Source organism: Theobroma umbraticum, unplaced genomic scaffold, assembly GCF_002168275.2.
Source record: "Theobroma umbraticum cultivar Fairchild unplaced genomic scaffold, ASM216827v3 scaffold_30.0, whole genome shotgun sequence".
Classification (NCBI taxonomy): domain Eukaryota; kingdom Viridiplantae; phylum Streptophyta; class Magnoliopsida; order Malvales; family Malvaceae; genus Theobroma; species Theobroma umbraticum.
In genome coordinates this window covers 10,737,630-10,752,049 of record NW_018397254.1, presented here as the reverse complement: position 1 = coordinate 10,752,049, position 14,420 = coordinate 10,737,630, and the positions used below count along the sequence as shown (strand labels likewise).

The 14,420-nt window shown below is 28.3% G+C and overlaps 1 pseudogene; it reads left to right on the top strand.

The window, feature by feature from the left end:
- Nucleotides 1-12,378: 12,378 nt before the first annotated feature.
- On the top strand, nt 12,379-12,831 carry LOC149527761 (uncharacterized; annotated as a pseudogene).
- The last annotated feature ends 1,589 nt before the right edge of the window (nt 12,832-14,420 follow it).

Here is a 14,420-nt window from a genome sequence, read left to right as displayed (position 1 = left end):
CAAGTTGGGGTTGTAATTACAAGGAAATTCTTTTCCTTGGTTATAGCAACGAAATTTATACCTTTCAAAAAAATAAACTTAGATTCTTTCTCAATAAAACAAAAGACAAATAGTACAAAGTAAAAAACAAAAAAATTGACCATACAAAAACTAAGTTAATGGATTATTAAGGTAATTTATGTGTCTATATATATATACATCAATTATTTACTCACACTATTTCCTCATAAATATATTAAACTTAAAAATATATATTAAGTAGATCATTCTTGCCATATTTATAGTTAATTAAAAATGTTTAATTATTTATTTAGTATAGTAAATTTTGACAATTTAATATATATTGAAAAAAACAAAATTCTCAACCGATATAATAGGAATATTTGATTGATTTCAAATTTTACATATAGGAAACTATTAAATAAATAGTTGGTTCATTAAAATATTAATGATTCATGAAATTATAAAAGTGTGTAAAACTAATTAATTTTATACCAGTATTTGATTCTTTCAAAAAAATCAAACAACAAATAATACAAAGTTAAAAAGCAAAAAACTAACCATAGAGAAACTAAGTCAATGGATTATTAAGGTAATTTATGTCTATATATATAAACACCAACTACTACCCACGTTATTTCCTAATAAATATATTAAACTTTGTATGTCTAGCATTACCAAATACACTATTTACTCGGTCCTTCTTGAATTTTCTTTCACTAGCATTAGCCACAATTCATCCTTGAAGCCTAAGATTACATGATAAGCTTAATTATATAGATTTTAATTTGCAAAAAATCAAGTGCTAGAATTCACCCTTGAATTATAATTGTAGCTATATATCCATAGCAAATACTGGATTGTTCTCAATCCGAAGGTTCTAAGCCTTTTGCTATTAGGCAGCACAGAAATCAAAACCTCCCTATATGTTTTTCATTTCCTTTATTTTCTAATATACGGTGACTAATTTCGTCTTCCTAAACACACAGTAATTAGCAAGCAGCATGCGTATGATGAAGAGGGTTGCCCTTGAGTATTGTAGAATATGATTTTTTATTCTTTATATATACCGAAAGAAAAAACATACAAGCAGAAAAATTCCGAAGGCGATATTATTCTGATTTGAAACTTCATGAATGTAAGAAACATCTCTATGGAATTATTTGTCATTGCAGAGCTGTGATTGTGCTGCACCCGGGGACGAGTCTCTGTCACTTTTCCAAGACAATCCAACCAAAATCTTGTGATCTCGACACTACCATTCTTTTACAGGTAAAAGGAAGTTTTTTCTATGTTCGTGCAAATGTCTTGTCTCCCTGATTCATAGTAATCTACAGTTTTTATGGGAAACCAGCTTCTTTCCAACTCATTCAGAGATTAGGGATCCAATACTTATCCACTTACTTATTTCACACGATATACAATGAAGCAAATAAAAGAAAACCCAAATAATCATTCATCCACTCGTACTTTTTAGTGAGACCAACAGCCAGGTGGGATTTTTATTGAACAACGGAACTGCCGGATTTTGTTGGAAGATTTACCCCTTTTAAGTTTTCATTTAACTCGCCTCATCCATTGGAAAGAATGGAAATGCCCTCCTCTCTTGGCTTTCATCTAAATAGAAGGGAAGCATGAAAAGAACAAGACCCAAAGCCCTTGAACACTCTTTTGTTTTGTGGCGGGATAGAATTAAAGCAGATGTTGTTGGATCATCCATGCATTATTTAAACTATTTTAATGCCTTTAATTGAGTTTTGAAGTGGACAATGACGGCAGCGATGCCACACAAAAACAATGATAAGTTAACAGACCTTCCGTTAATTTTTAAGTATAAATCAGGAGCATTGTGATTTTCACCCAAACTTAATATGAGTCCAAAATCAAAATTTAAAGGCAATCTTGTCTTGATATATAATCAATATATACAGAACAAATTGCACTAATAAAAAAATCTAAAAAGTGTTACAGTATCCTGATGAGTTTTGATTCATTTTGTAGCAAGAAAATCTCATACAAGCTTCAATATATACTGTAGTACGTGGAACAGTATCATATAATAGTAATATTAGATCTTTTTTGTGGGAGTTAAATGTTTGTCCTTTGTATCTCATGTTGCTACCTATATGAAAAACAAAAACCAGAGTCCAATAGTTGAAGCACTATATTGGGATTGACACCAATTATAGTTTTATAAGGATTGGAATTCGGATATGTGCTTTAAAACCTGATAAAAACCAAAAGATGCAAACTGATCTAACAATATTTTGTCTTTTGTTCCTTAAGTTCCCGATTTCTTTGAGTACATGTCTCATTTTTGCAAGTACCATTGTGAGGTTTGTGAGAATATTAGGTATCTGCTTATATTTGTTGATTAGAAAAGCTCTAGTTGATTTTTCTCTAAGAAACGTTACATTAACATATTTAATGGTGAAAATTTAACAGTATTATAATTTGAATTAAAATTAATAAATTAAAAATATAAAAATTTAATTTATATAAATTATTATTTAAAAATTAAATAATTTAAAATTTATACAAAAGATAAAAGAACTAATTACATAATTTGATCAAACCAGATATAAAGGGGTGAGCCCATCTTTTGAGAGGCCGACGTCAATTTTCAATTGATATTAGTATTTGAATTTGAAACCAATCATTTGAGTAATGCAATGACTCACTCATTGATCAATTTTTATGGCATAAATAAACCAGTTGAGTAGTGCATTATTCAACCATTCATCTAATTAATCTTCTGCCATGACCCAAATTAATATTTGGTTTCTGATGAATTTTTGGAGTTATACTAATGGCAATTTATTTATATGAAAAGCAAGTTCAGATTTCAGGTTTCAAATTTTAAAATATAATATCAGAAAATTAAAGTGAAAATGAGTGGAATGGGCTGAACAGACCCAATAGGCCCATCTAATATCAAGAGTCTAAGTAGCTTTGTACATGGTCCTTAATGGGGCCACAGACAGATCCAATAGGCAGACCTCTACGAATTATGCACGCTCGGTCAGGTCCAGGCCAATCCGTCTTCAGCCCTCATTAGGTTTCTTATTAGGCTTTTAAAAATTCACTCGCTCGTTTAATAACTAAGAGAGATTAGTGTATGAGTGGAATTTCCATTTTCTTTGTAATTTGTAATCATGGCTTAATTACTGAAATGGGTACAAGAGTAACCATAATTAAAACCAATCGATCATAATCACTACATTAATCTACACTTTTTAGTCAGCAAAATGGATAAGATGTGACTTAATAGAACTATATTTGGAGCAGAAATTGTGGGCAAAAATATCTACGTTATTCTTCAGCAGCATAAATTATCCAAAGCATTGAGCGAGTGGAATCTTTCTCCCTATTTTGAATAAAATTATAAAATGAAACAACAATAAACAATTATACAAAAAATATAGTTTAGATTGTTAATAGAAAAATGCATGGATATATTTTAGATTGGTAAAAAAAAAAAGAAACACTAAAAAGCTCACAAAAATTATATTAAAAGAGATGAATTTTCATTAATCAATCACCATTACTATTATCTCTTCTAAATCTACAAATGAGAATATTACTCACTAAGTCTTAATCACCTTTGTTTGTTGAACACTAAAATAGTTATTTTTATTTTTGATATGCCAAACATGATTTATTTATTTAAAGAAATCATATTAATTATCATTTAACATAGAGATGTTGACATACAATATTTACAAAGATTGTACACGTATATACATTATTAAATTGATTCCTACTTTCCAATTTACTATATAAAAATATATTTATTGAAATTAATACGACAAAACCAAGGTTTCGTTTATAATGTTTCATCACATCAGCTATATCGACCAATTATCAACCAAACTTTGTTAAGAACACAGTTGATAGAATACCAACGTATTAGTGGCAAAATTTACCGTCGAAATACGTTTCATTAGAAATTGGTTAGTGCACAACAATTAGGAAAGGCACGAAGATTGTCGACCAATCGTTTTCATTGGTATTTAATAATGCCGACGGAATGTACCGAAAGAATTACCAATGGAGGTGTAATTGGTCAATAATGTGATGGTGCGCAATGAGTAGGAAATGTGCAAAAATTGCTAACCAACCATTTCCATTGATGTTTACTAATGTCGACGTACTTTGTTGATAAAGTTTTCGACGGAGTTGTCGATTGGTAACTAAATAAGTTTACCGATTTAATTTACCAATAGAATTTTCATCAGTAATTGTTTTACCGATGATATGATCGATGTAATTCCATTGGTTAAATTATTCTAGAATTTTTTGAGTTATTGATTGTTATATAGATGAAATTTTCATCAGTAATTTATTGGTAAGTTAAAAATATAAGGGGGCTCGATCGGGCTCCTCGCATCCCTTTCCCATTTTTGCCTTAGCTACTTCTCTCTCACTATTTTCTTTCTCTTTCCCCACCCTTGATGCTATTGACCCCCTTTGGCCCTAATTCGATTCCCCCACCCTGCCCTTTCACCCCTTGTCCAAAAATTGCCCCCCCCCCCCCCCTTAGTTGCCTAAGGTCACGACCGAAAGGCAATGGGTTAGCTAAACAATTGCAAGCGAGCACTCGAGGGAACAATCCATTGATGTGCGAGCACACTCCACCCATGTCACAATTAAGATTTTTTCAACAAACTAAGAAATTGTTTGCTTTTAATTTTTGCTTCACCAACCATTATGAAATATAGTTTTGCCCTTTTTTCCTCTTTATCATGATTTAATATCCATGCACTCATAAAAACTCCATTTGGTTTCTTTTTTAAATGCACTTAGAAAATTGCTCTTATGTAATTTGGTTTCATGGTTTAATTTGTATTAAGAAATTTTGAAAAAAAAAAGATTAAAGTGTTATGTGTAAAGCATATACTTAAGTTTATACCTAGTATTTGTTCTCCAATGTTCAATAAATGATTTGTGGAGAGCACTATGGAAGTAAAATCCTAAATGCACCAAGTCGATATGAGGGAGTGCCCTCTTAAGATTATTCAGGGAAGGAATTAAATCTAAGCAAAACTTAGGGTTACCTAAACCTTATTATATAAAAAAAAGGGTTTGCAAATGGTTAAGGATGGTTTAACAAGATTTAGAAGCTTACAATCTTGAAATAGATAAGTGGTGTTCAATGCATCCAAAATATGTCAATAGAAAAAGTTCATTAATTGTCAACTCTTTTTATATACTTTATCAAGCACTATGGTAAGTTGAATAACAATAAGGTTTCCATTTCTAGATAGAAGTTAAAGAAAAAAAACTTTCATGTTGTGAAATGATTCTTCTTTAATATTGTCAAAAATTATCTAAAAAAATTATAAGAAACAGTTAAGATGTGGATGAGATGTAGAAAAAATATGAATGACTTACCAAAATTTGCAAACAAATGAAGCTAGCTAGTTCATAACTTATATCCAATTCTTCCTTATCTAATTAGATATATAGCTAGTATTGAATTCAATTGTGTACTTTTGGGTTGAATGTTAAGTTTCACTAACACTTGCAATCTTTTTTCCTTTAATGTTTATATACTTTGCACCATAAAAACCATAGGTACAGCTAGCAATGTACTAAATTAAATTAATAAATTATATGCTTTGGTACATGCTATGCCATTTTCATTCATCTTAAACACAAATGGAGTTTTGTTCAGCATTGCAAGAACTTCTTATGTGTTTCATTAATGATGTACATTGTTTACTTTATGTTGGTAGAATTGGTAAATAAATTTGTTAAATAAGCTATATGTTGGTAAAATTGGTATTACTGCATGAATGGCCAAAAGGTAATTATATTGGTTGCTAGTTGTTGCTGTAATATGATGTTATAATAACCTTTGCTGATTTTCTTTGTATTGTAATTAGCCAAGTTTCCTATGGAATATAAAAATTTAAAAGTGTGTGTGTGTGCATTCGAAAAGAAAAACGTAAATATATCTTAATTGATAATTTTTTTAATTTCTAGTGCTGCCTAGACTAAACTTTCTTCTTTCTCTTTGTGTTGAGGTCAAGGAGTTTGAGTTCAGAGAGTACGCAACAATCCATCACTTATAGATTCTTGGACTTAACTGGCCTACTTGGATTATTTAGCAAATAGGGATTCTGTACTGTTACAAGAGGAAGTTTGCATGCTTGATGACATGATTAGCAACTTAAGCTATTGAGCAGAACGAATTCCCTTTGTGTTAAATAATATCGAGTAGGTAGGTTAGGTCTATGCAATTTATAATTAATAAATTAGATGATGCACAGTGTTCTACAATCATCTAATTAAGCCTATAATTTGTTTTGTAGTCTTTATCTGTTTTCCATTCAAAATAAGTGCTTATATAGAACGTTAGTTTTCATATTCTTCAACATCGAATGTAGTGATTGTCATGAGTTTTCAAATTCATTCCATCTGTTCTCATAGTACTAGCATGTAAGATCACCTCTTTCTTGATTGATGATCTTCCTTGTCAGCTGATTGGGTATTTTATTTCTCAAGCTCCTTTATCAAATTTGATTACATTGAAAAGAAATCTTTTCAATCTTTTCAATGTAATCATATTTGATAAGGGAGATTTAGAGATAGAATAACCAATCAGCCAAAAAGATTTTTAGTCAACTAAGGAAGTGATCTTATATAGTAATATAATAAACATAAGGCAATGAAGTTGTAGACTCATGCCAATCATTAGGTTAAGCACCAATCCTCCATAAAATCATGAGGCATAAGAGGCAGAGAATGGAAATGTGTATCAAATGGAGAACCATTTAAAGAACATGTAGTGTAGCGTTTTTAATGGCATGATGTGGTCAGTTGTCCATGTCGAATCTTCATCAGAGCAGCCGATGAGCCTTTCTAATAATGAGGATACATGACCAATGAGATTATGCTAGTAGATATATTTGTATTTTTCTTTCCATTTATACTTTTAATACACTTGTACATTTTTTTATTTGTATTTTGTATTAATTGTAATAAAAATAATACAATTTCTATTCATGTTTTTATTAAAATATATATATTTTTACATATTTTGTAATATTTAAAATTACTTTGTGTCTTATTTTTTTAAAAAAAAATTATTGACTATTGTAGCACTTTATTAACGAAATTACTAGTAGTGGTACTGATAGAATTAACATTATCACCAACAAAATTAGACCATCTCCAACGGAGTTCCGTCGAGAATTTCGTCACTAAAATACTGACAAAAATCACATATGGAAAACAAAACAACACCAACTAATAATGCTACTGACAAATTGAATTCTTTACTAACCAAATGTCCAATAGAATATTTTGTTAGAAATTTATCAATGAAAGAATCAATTCTTGATGGAATGAATTTTATTGACTACAGTATTTTCGACTAAATATTGACAAAAAATTCCGTTAGTGATTACAATTATAGATAGAAATTATCCTCTCTCGACAGAATTTTTCCACAGATTGAAGTGTTAATTTTGATAATATAACTCAAATTTTGAAAATATAATAGTTTGGAATGATTTTATCTAAAAATGCATGTTAACTTGTTGGTTATTGAATTTGATGAAAACTTATTGGTTAGCCTTTAAGTGCTTGTTTGACCTGACTTTTTTTCAGTTTATCTATTTCTTAAAAGTAAAAACCAAACCAAACATGATTTTTGAAAAGCCTTTTATAAAAAAATAACTTTTTTTCTAAAAATAAATTTTTTTAAAAAAAAGCTTAAAAAGAAGCTCTAATGAGTAACTTTCTGTTTTCTTTTTTAAAAAACACATTAATTTTTCAAAAAATACCCCTCTCTCAATCAATCTCCCTTTCCTCTCATTCCCTTTGCAAATCACTATTTTTCAACATAAATCGTGATCTCTCTCTCCTCGACCTCTTTCTACAAAAACTATCAAGAAAAAAAATAAAAGACCCAACAACAGAATAATAAAATCTAAAATTTTTTTGTTCTTACAAAGATTAAGAGAAAAGAAAATCAAAATTCAAAATTGCATTCAGATACTATTTAAAGGTTTTCTTTATTCTTCACTAAAAGGATTTTAATGTCAAATACATTGTTTCGTCTTTTCTCTTCTTTTTTGAGAATTAAAGCATTATGATCTAATTACTTACTATATCAACAAAAATCTAATACTATTGTTACTATACAAGTTTGAGAGTTACTCCATTTCTTTATTGATTTTTTTGATTTTGCATCTGAAATCATATATAAACTTGAAACGTTCCGTTATAATTTATTAAGTAATTGAAGATGACATGAATACCCTTTATAGTAATTTTAACTGAAATTATAGCTTATATAATTTATTTTATTAAACAGTTTAACAAAGAGCTTTAGCTTAATTTTAAAAGTTATTATTTTTATAAGAGCTACATAATAACTTTTAAGCTAAAAAAAAGGTAGGTCAAATAGGTTATAAGTAACCTCAATTCAAAACTAAAGTTTTTTCAAACTGATGACTAAGCAAAGGATTTCATGAGTTTATTTGATGGCTGAGCCATTTGAACAAGATGCAAGACTTTATTGGGAATCTTAGGAAAAGGACCTAATTAAGAAAGTCGTATAAATTTTGTTTCACCTTTAATTATATTGTAGTGGCATTTTAATCATTGGCTTTTGTATTGAAATAGGATTAGGATTCTATAATTAGGGACCAACAAGATTAATTAACATTGGTTGCTTCAAATCAACAAGATCAGAAATGATGATTTCAAATCGAGTTTATTTTTTGTCACGTTTTGAGAATTAGGTAGTAATAATGAAAGGGAACATTGTCACATTATCATTTTCAAATTCATACAATTGTCTTTTAAGCTATTTTTATAGAATAATACATTTGAGATTGACGCCGTCATTGTCATTGGCCTTTGTCAGATTAAACATTGCATTGGACTTAGTTTTTCCCCATTGCTCTAATGGAGGGAAAGAATTCTTTGAACAAAGATTGAAGCCACAAAAACATGTATGTATATATACATATGGGCATAATTCTCCATATTCTTGCTACAACTTTTTGTGGTGAAGATCTATTACTACTTCTTTCTGGCTTGTGTCACTTAAAACCCTAATTATCTCTCTACAAATATTTAAAGATGTCAATAAGTAGGTTACTCGCTAATTTTGAAGTACCTAAGCTTGATTAATAAATAAGGTACCTGAATCCTACAACTATCTGAATATTTTTAAAATATATTATGCAAACCTGAACCCTATTACCATCCCATTACCTGATAATCATCCGAACTAATTTGAAAACCCAATTATATAAAAGGATATTATTATTCTTTTCATGAATACCCAATTACCCAAATCCAAACCCATATATAATAATAAATTATATTTTACATCCATACAATTTAATAATAATTAAATTTGTAAAAACAAACAAATAATAGAATTTAAATTTAAATAACCAAAAACTAATATTTTAAATAATAACTTGAATAATTAAAAACAAATATCTTAAACCACTTATAGTTTTTATTTTATTATTTTCTGATTTGTACATATAAATAAAAGATTGTTAATAGCTATTATCACTTAATAGCAATACTTTAGTATGTTCTATAGATGTAAGCATAAACACAACACTAATAATTTTATAATTTTATAAAGTTCAAGTTTTGTTTATATAGTAATGATAACTAACAAATTATTTTATCATAATATGTATATAGTAATGTTTATATACAAATTAAATATATTAATATTATAACCTATTCATATAACATATTAATACCTATGATATAGGCATAGTAATTATTATTAAATATAACATATTTAATATGTTAATAAGTATAGACTAGATGATAATGGTTATATATAAATTAAATATATTAATATTTATAACCTATTAATATAACATATTTATATGTAGGATATAGGTTTACATAGGGAAAACAATACTATGTAATAATTATAATATTAATATGTAGGATATTTATTAATCATATATTAATATTAACATATAACTTATATCTATTCAAAAAAAAACATAACTTATATCATTTAAAATATATAATTTATAATTACATATTCAATAACTTTTACACATAATTGTATTATTTATGTTTTAAATTTGAAAATGTAAATACCTATTATACTTAATACAAGTATAATTGATTGTTTTATTTAATTATAACACTTTGCGATATATATGTATATTTAAAATAGTAATTATATTCCTTGTAATATGATATTTATTTAAACATAACTAATAATTTAATGGTTTTATTATTTAAATATATTAATGACATATTATTAATAATTTGACTAACAATAATATATTATAAATGAAAAGTTTAATTCCTAATATTAACAAAATTTTATATATTTAATTATCTATTATATACTATATAATACATAATCAAGTTCGGATATCAGGGTATGCTACTTGGATCCTATCTAAACTTGATACAGATAGTAAAATTACTACCCAAACCTAAATACAAGATACCTTAATTTTATATAAATAGGTCAGGTATTCACGGTTACCCTGTTATAGGGAACCCATTACGATCTTTACAAATATTTCCTTGTTATCTAGATTTTCTTTGTTTGTCTTAGTTCTCTAATTATTATCCTCTACAAGTCAAAGGGCCTTAACAAGTCTATATGTATAGTTTTAAAGACACTGACCAGTGACAACAACATCAATACTATATCATATACAATTCAAGAATAATTAGCATAGTCAAAAGGATGAGCACAACTTTAGAAGTATGGAAAAAATTCAAAATAGCAAGTAAATTAAAGTTGACAAAGCAAGTGAAGTGGAATTTAGCAATTTTGGATCTTTTAGATTTATTGGCTATTGATATTTTTGTATTTGCCATGTGAATGGAATGCTTTCTGCAGCAACAAAGGCCACATATGAAAATGAATAATTAAATTTTTTGCTCATAAAAGAGTAGTATTTCAATGAAATGCATTGCTAAACCACACAAATAATATTGAAATTCATTGTTTAGTATGTATGATCTATTAATTGTGTGATTTTGAATGTAAAAGTGAGGAGTAGAAAGTGTTTGTAAAACATTATCTTGAGTCTTGACAATGACCTGAATGATAATATGCACTTATTATCAACATGGGAATACTTTGAAATACTATTAAGTTTTAATCCAATTGACAGCCATTGACTACAAAAAACACTTTACCAATTTTTCTAGCAAGATAATAGTAATAATTTTCTTCTTGAAAATATGCATTACGTAATGTTATTAACATTTTTTTATTTGTATATTGATATTGAAGTCTAAATAGTGTTACATTGATCTGTCTCCCCTTTTCACTCTCTGAGTCTCCATCAATCACTTGACATTTTATTTTATTTCAAGTAAGTGTTGGCTAATGAAATAATTTCACTACTTGGTATGATGAGGTGAAGCTTAATAAATTCAAGCACATGACATATAATATTTAATAACTAATTAATTTAATCTATTCTAATCTAAACATGGCAAATTGCATGACCATTACAACTATAAAATTCTTATATTAATCAAGAATTAATGTACTTAACTATATATAACGTTAATGCTCTAACCTCCAATTAATGGACTGATCATATAAGAAGTGAAAATAAGTTTAGAATGTAAAACTATGACATTTTCACTATTCCTTAATTTGTCATAAGATAACCAAAATATTAGCCACATAACATAAATAAATTATCATAGCTTTAAGAAGTTCTCAATTTGTAAAATCTCTAATCGTAGGCCTTGAACTTTAAAACTTTACTACCACATATTGTCCAAAATTTGTGATGGTAAACTTAACAAAAGACTATATGAAGCTCTTAGGCTATGGGAGAAAATTAAATTGCAAACAATGCATGTATTTTAAAGTTGTATTTTCTTTTCAATTAGTAGTTTTAAAGCAACTTTCATTTGCCTCATTCTAATTTATTGCACTCAAATTTTATAATATCTTAAGATATTCTTCCCTATGTCTATGTTATGAGATAAAAAAACCAGCATTAAGAATAATATAAGAAATGAAAACAATAGATAGGAAAGAATGTATAGAAGTCCAAATGTAGAAACTATAAGTGAACTTTGGTTTTAGAATGGTAAAATTGAAAGTACAAGTAATAGATAAGGATAATCTCATTCTCACGGTGGAAAACTGAAATCGACTCATTCACTTTTATCTGTTATAATCAAGTAATCACCGTCAACATCATTAACTTCACATTCACAAGTCTCTTGTGTTTCTTCTCTCTCTCTCTCTCTCTCTATATATATATATATATATACACATGCACACACACACACAAAGATCACCCTGTATTTTCCCTTACTTCACCTTCAAACCAACTACACTCAAAAAAAATTTTACATTTTCCCTTTTAACCTCACACCACCCAAATGAAATTCTTTTTAGAGTTAGGTTCCTGTTATCTCCCGATGTATACATTATCACATTAGTAGAATGAGGATGAGGTTATTCTTATTCACATCACTAGTCGCCACCATCACCATGCGAAGCACTTGAACAAGTCAGGTAATGGCTCTATCTCATTAATGGCTTACTATTGGAGATGAAGATGACATCGTGTTAGACTTGGAAGGTAAAAGTACTCAAAGGACAACTTATAATGAAAACAAGTCTAAAGGTAAATCTATGTGTAACCTTCACAAGGTCAACCATAGTGATGATAATTACTCTAAGTTGGTTTTTGATTTTTCTTTCTTAAATGTCTTTTTTTTAATGTAATATGAATCATTTTTATTTAATGATTTTAATTTTTGGTGATTTTTAAGAAGAATAGTTCAACGATGATCATACCAGCATTTTCTTCGACACCTTTCATGTTTTGATCAACTTTACCTCATGGTGGCTCTTTTTTTTTCATTTTTGTGGATTGATTGTTTTCATCTATAAATTGTAAATTATGGTTTTGAATTTCTATGATGGAAGATGCTGTGAGTGTTTAGATTTTAATTAATGCTACAAAATATTTCTCATGAAATAATTGTAAAGAGAATGTGCACTTTTTACTTTCATAATTCTAGTTTATATGAATTTATCCCTTCATAAATTTTAATAGACTCGATTAGTTAGAATACAGCAGCTTGGTTTACAAAAGAAACTCATTCTGTAGGTAGCCATTTAACCTTTATTTAACCTTTTTTAATTTTCACTTGTTAAAGCAGAAGAAATATAATTGCCTCTTTGCTAACTACCCTATTTAATTGTGCATTTGTCAATAGATAAAAAATGGACAAAATAAATATTAGAAAAGGAAGAAAGACAAAAAAGAAAATTGTTTTTCTCCCCCTTACATGTCTAGTGAGGAAGAAAATGAAGATAAAGATTAAAGTCAAGTTAAGACCAGATTTTCTCATTTATTTAAATATTAGAAGTATGCAATAGTATTTCTTTCCCATCTTTCTTCTATTTATGACAGGAATTTGAAAGTTTAAGACTAGATGGCTTAAATGATTGATAACCTTTTTTCTTCATTACTTGTAACCTTACATCACAAATGGAAAATAAGAGAAGTGTATGCATCATTAATATTTGAATTAATAAATCACATTTCACACTTTAAATGGGTAGGGTATAATGCTTGAATGTCCAACATTACGAAATAATTGGTAAGAATTGTACATGATAACATTTCTTATCTAGGAATAGACGCAAGCATGCCCATGGTGCCTTGTCTTAAATCACACATATGTTTGTGAAGGATGAAGATGGATATTTGACTATTGGATCCTTGCATGCACCTTAGGGATTAGGAAATTTCACTCCATTACTTTGGATTAGATGTAGATTTTAAGCATGCTTGGGCTAGCTCAAATGTAGAAACCACCTTCCTACTTTGGATAATTGAAGAATTAGATGAAGCAGAACGTGGCTCTTTTAGTGGTTTACATCAAGTAACAGGTTTTGATCTTCGAGATTGTGGTTCCCTCGTCTCATCACCCCTATTAGCCCTCCAATTCGTATGTTGCATATTCTTTAGAATCTTAGCACTTGAATGATCCTACACTTGATTCTTTATGTGTAAATTGCATGTTTTGATAGTGCTTTGACTTTTAGGAGAGGCAACTTTTCATGAAAATAAGTTGCAATTACATTAGGCAACAAATGTAAAAAACTTATATTACACTTCTAGCATGGAAGAAATGAACCTAACACTTGTCATTTCTTTTTCACTCAAGTTGTAAAGATTATTATTCAGACATGCTTGTAATGCTGCATTTTCTTTTGATAAGTTTTTTTGTGCAAATTAGAAAAGAAATATAAAAACAAAGCCATTCTAGAGAATGGCAAATATGAACAACAAAAACTAAAATAGTGAGCATAAATTTACTATTCTCTCACACATACAAGTGAAGTTAGTTGAAAGTTTGATGCACTTGTGATGAAGAAAGCCATTACTTATTTAAAGAATAACCAA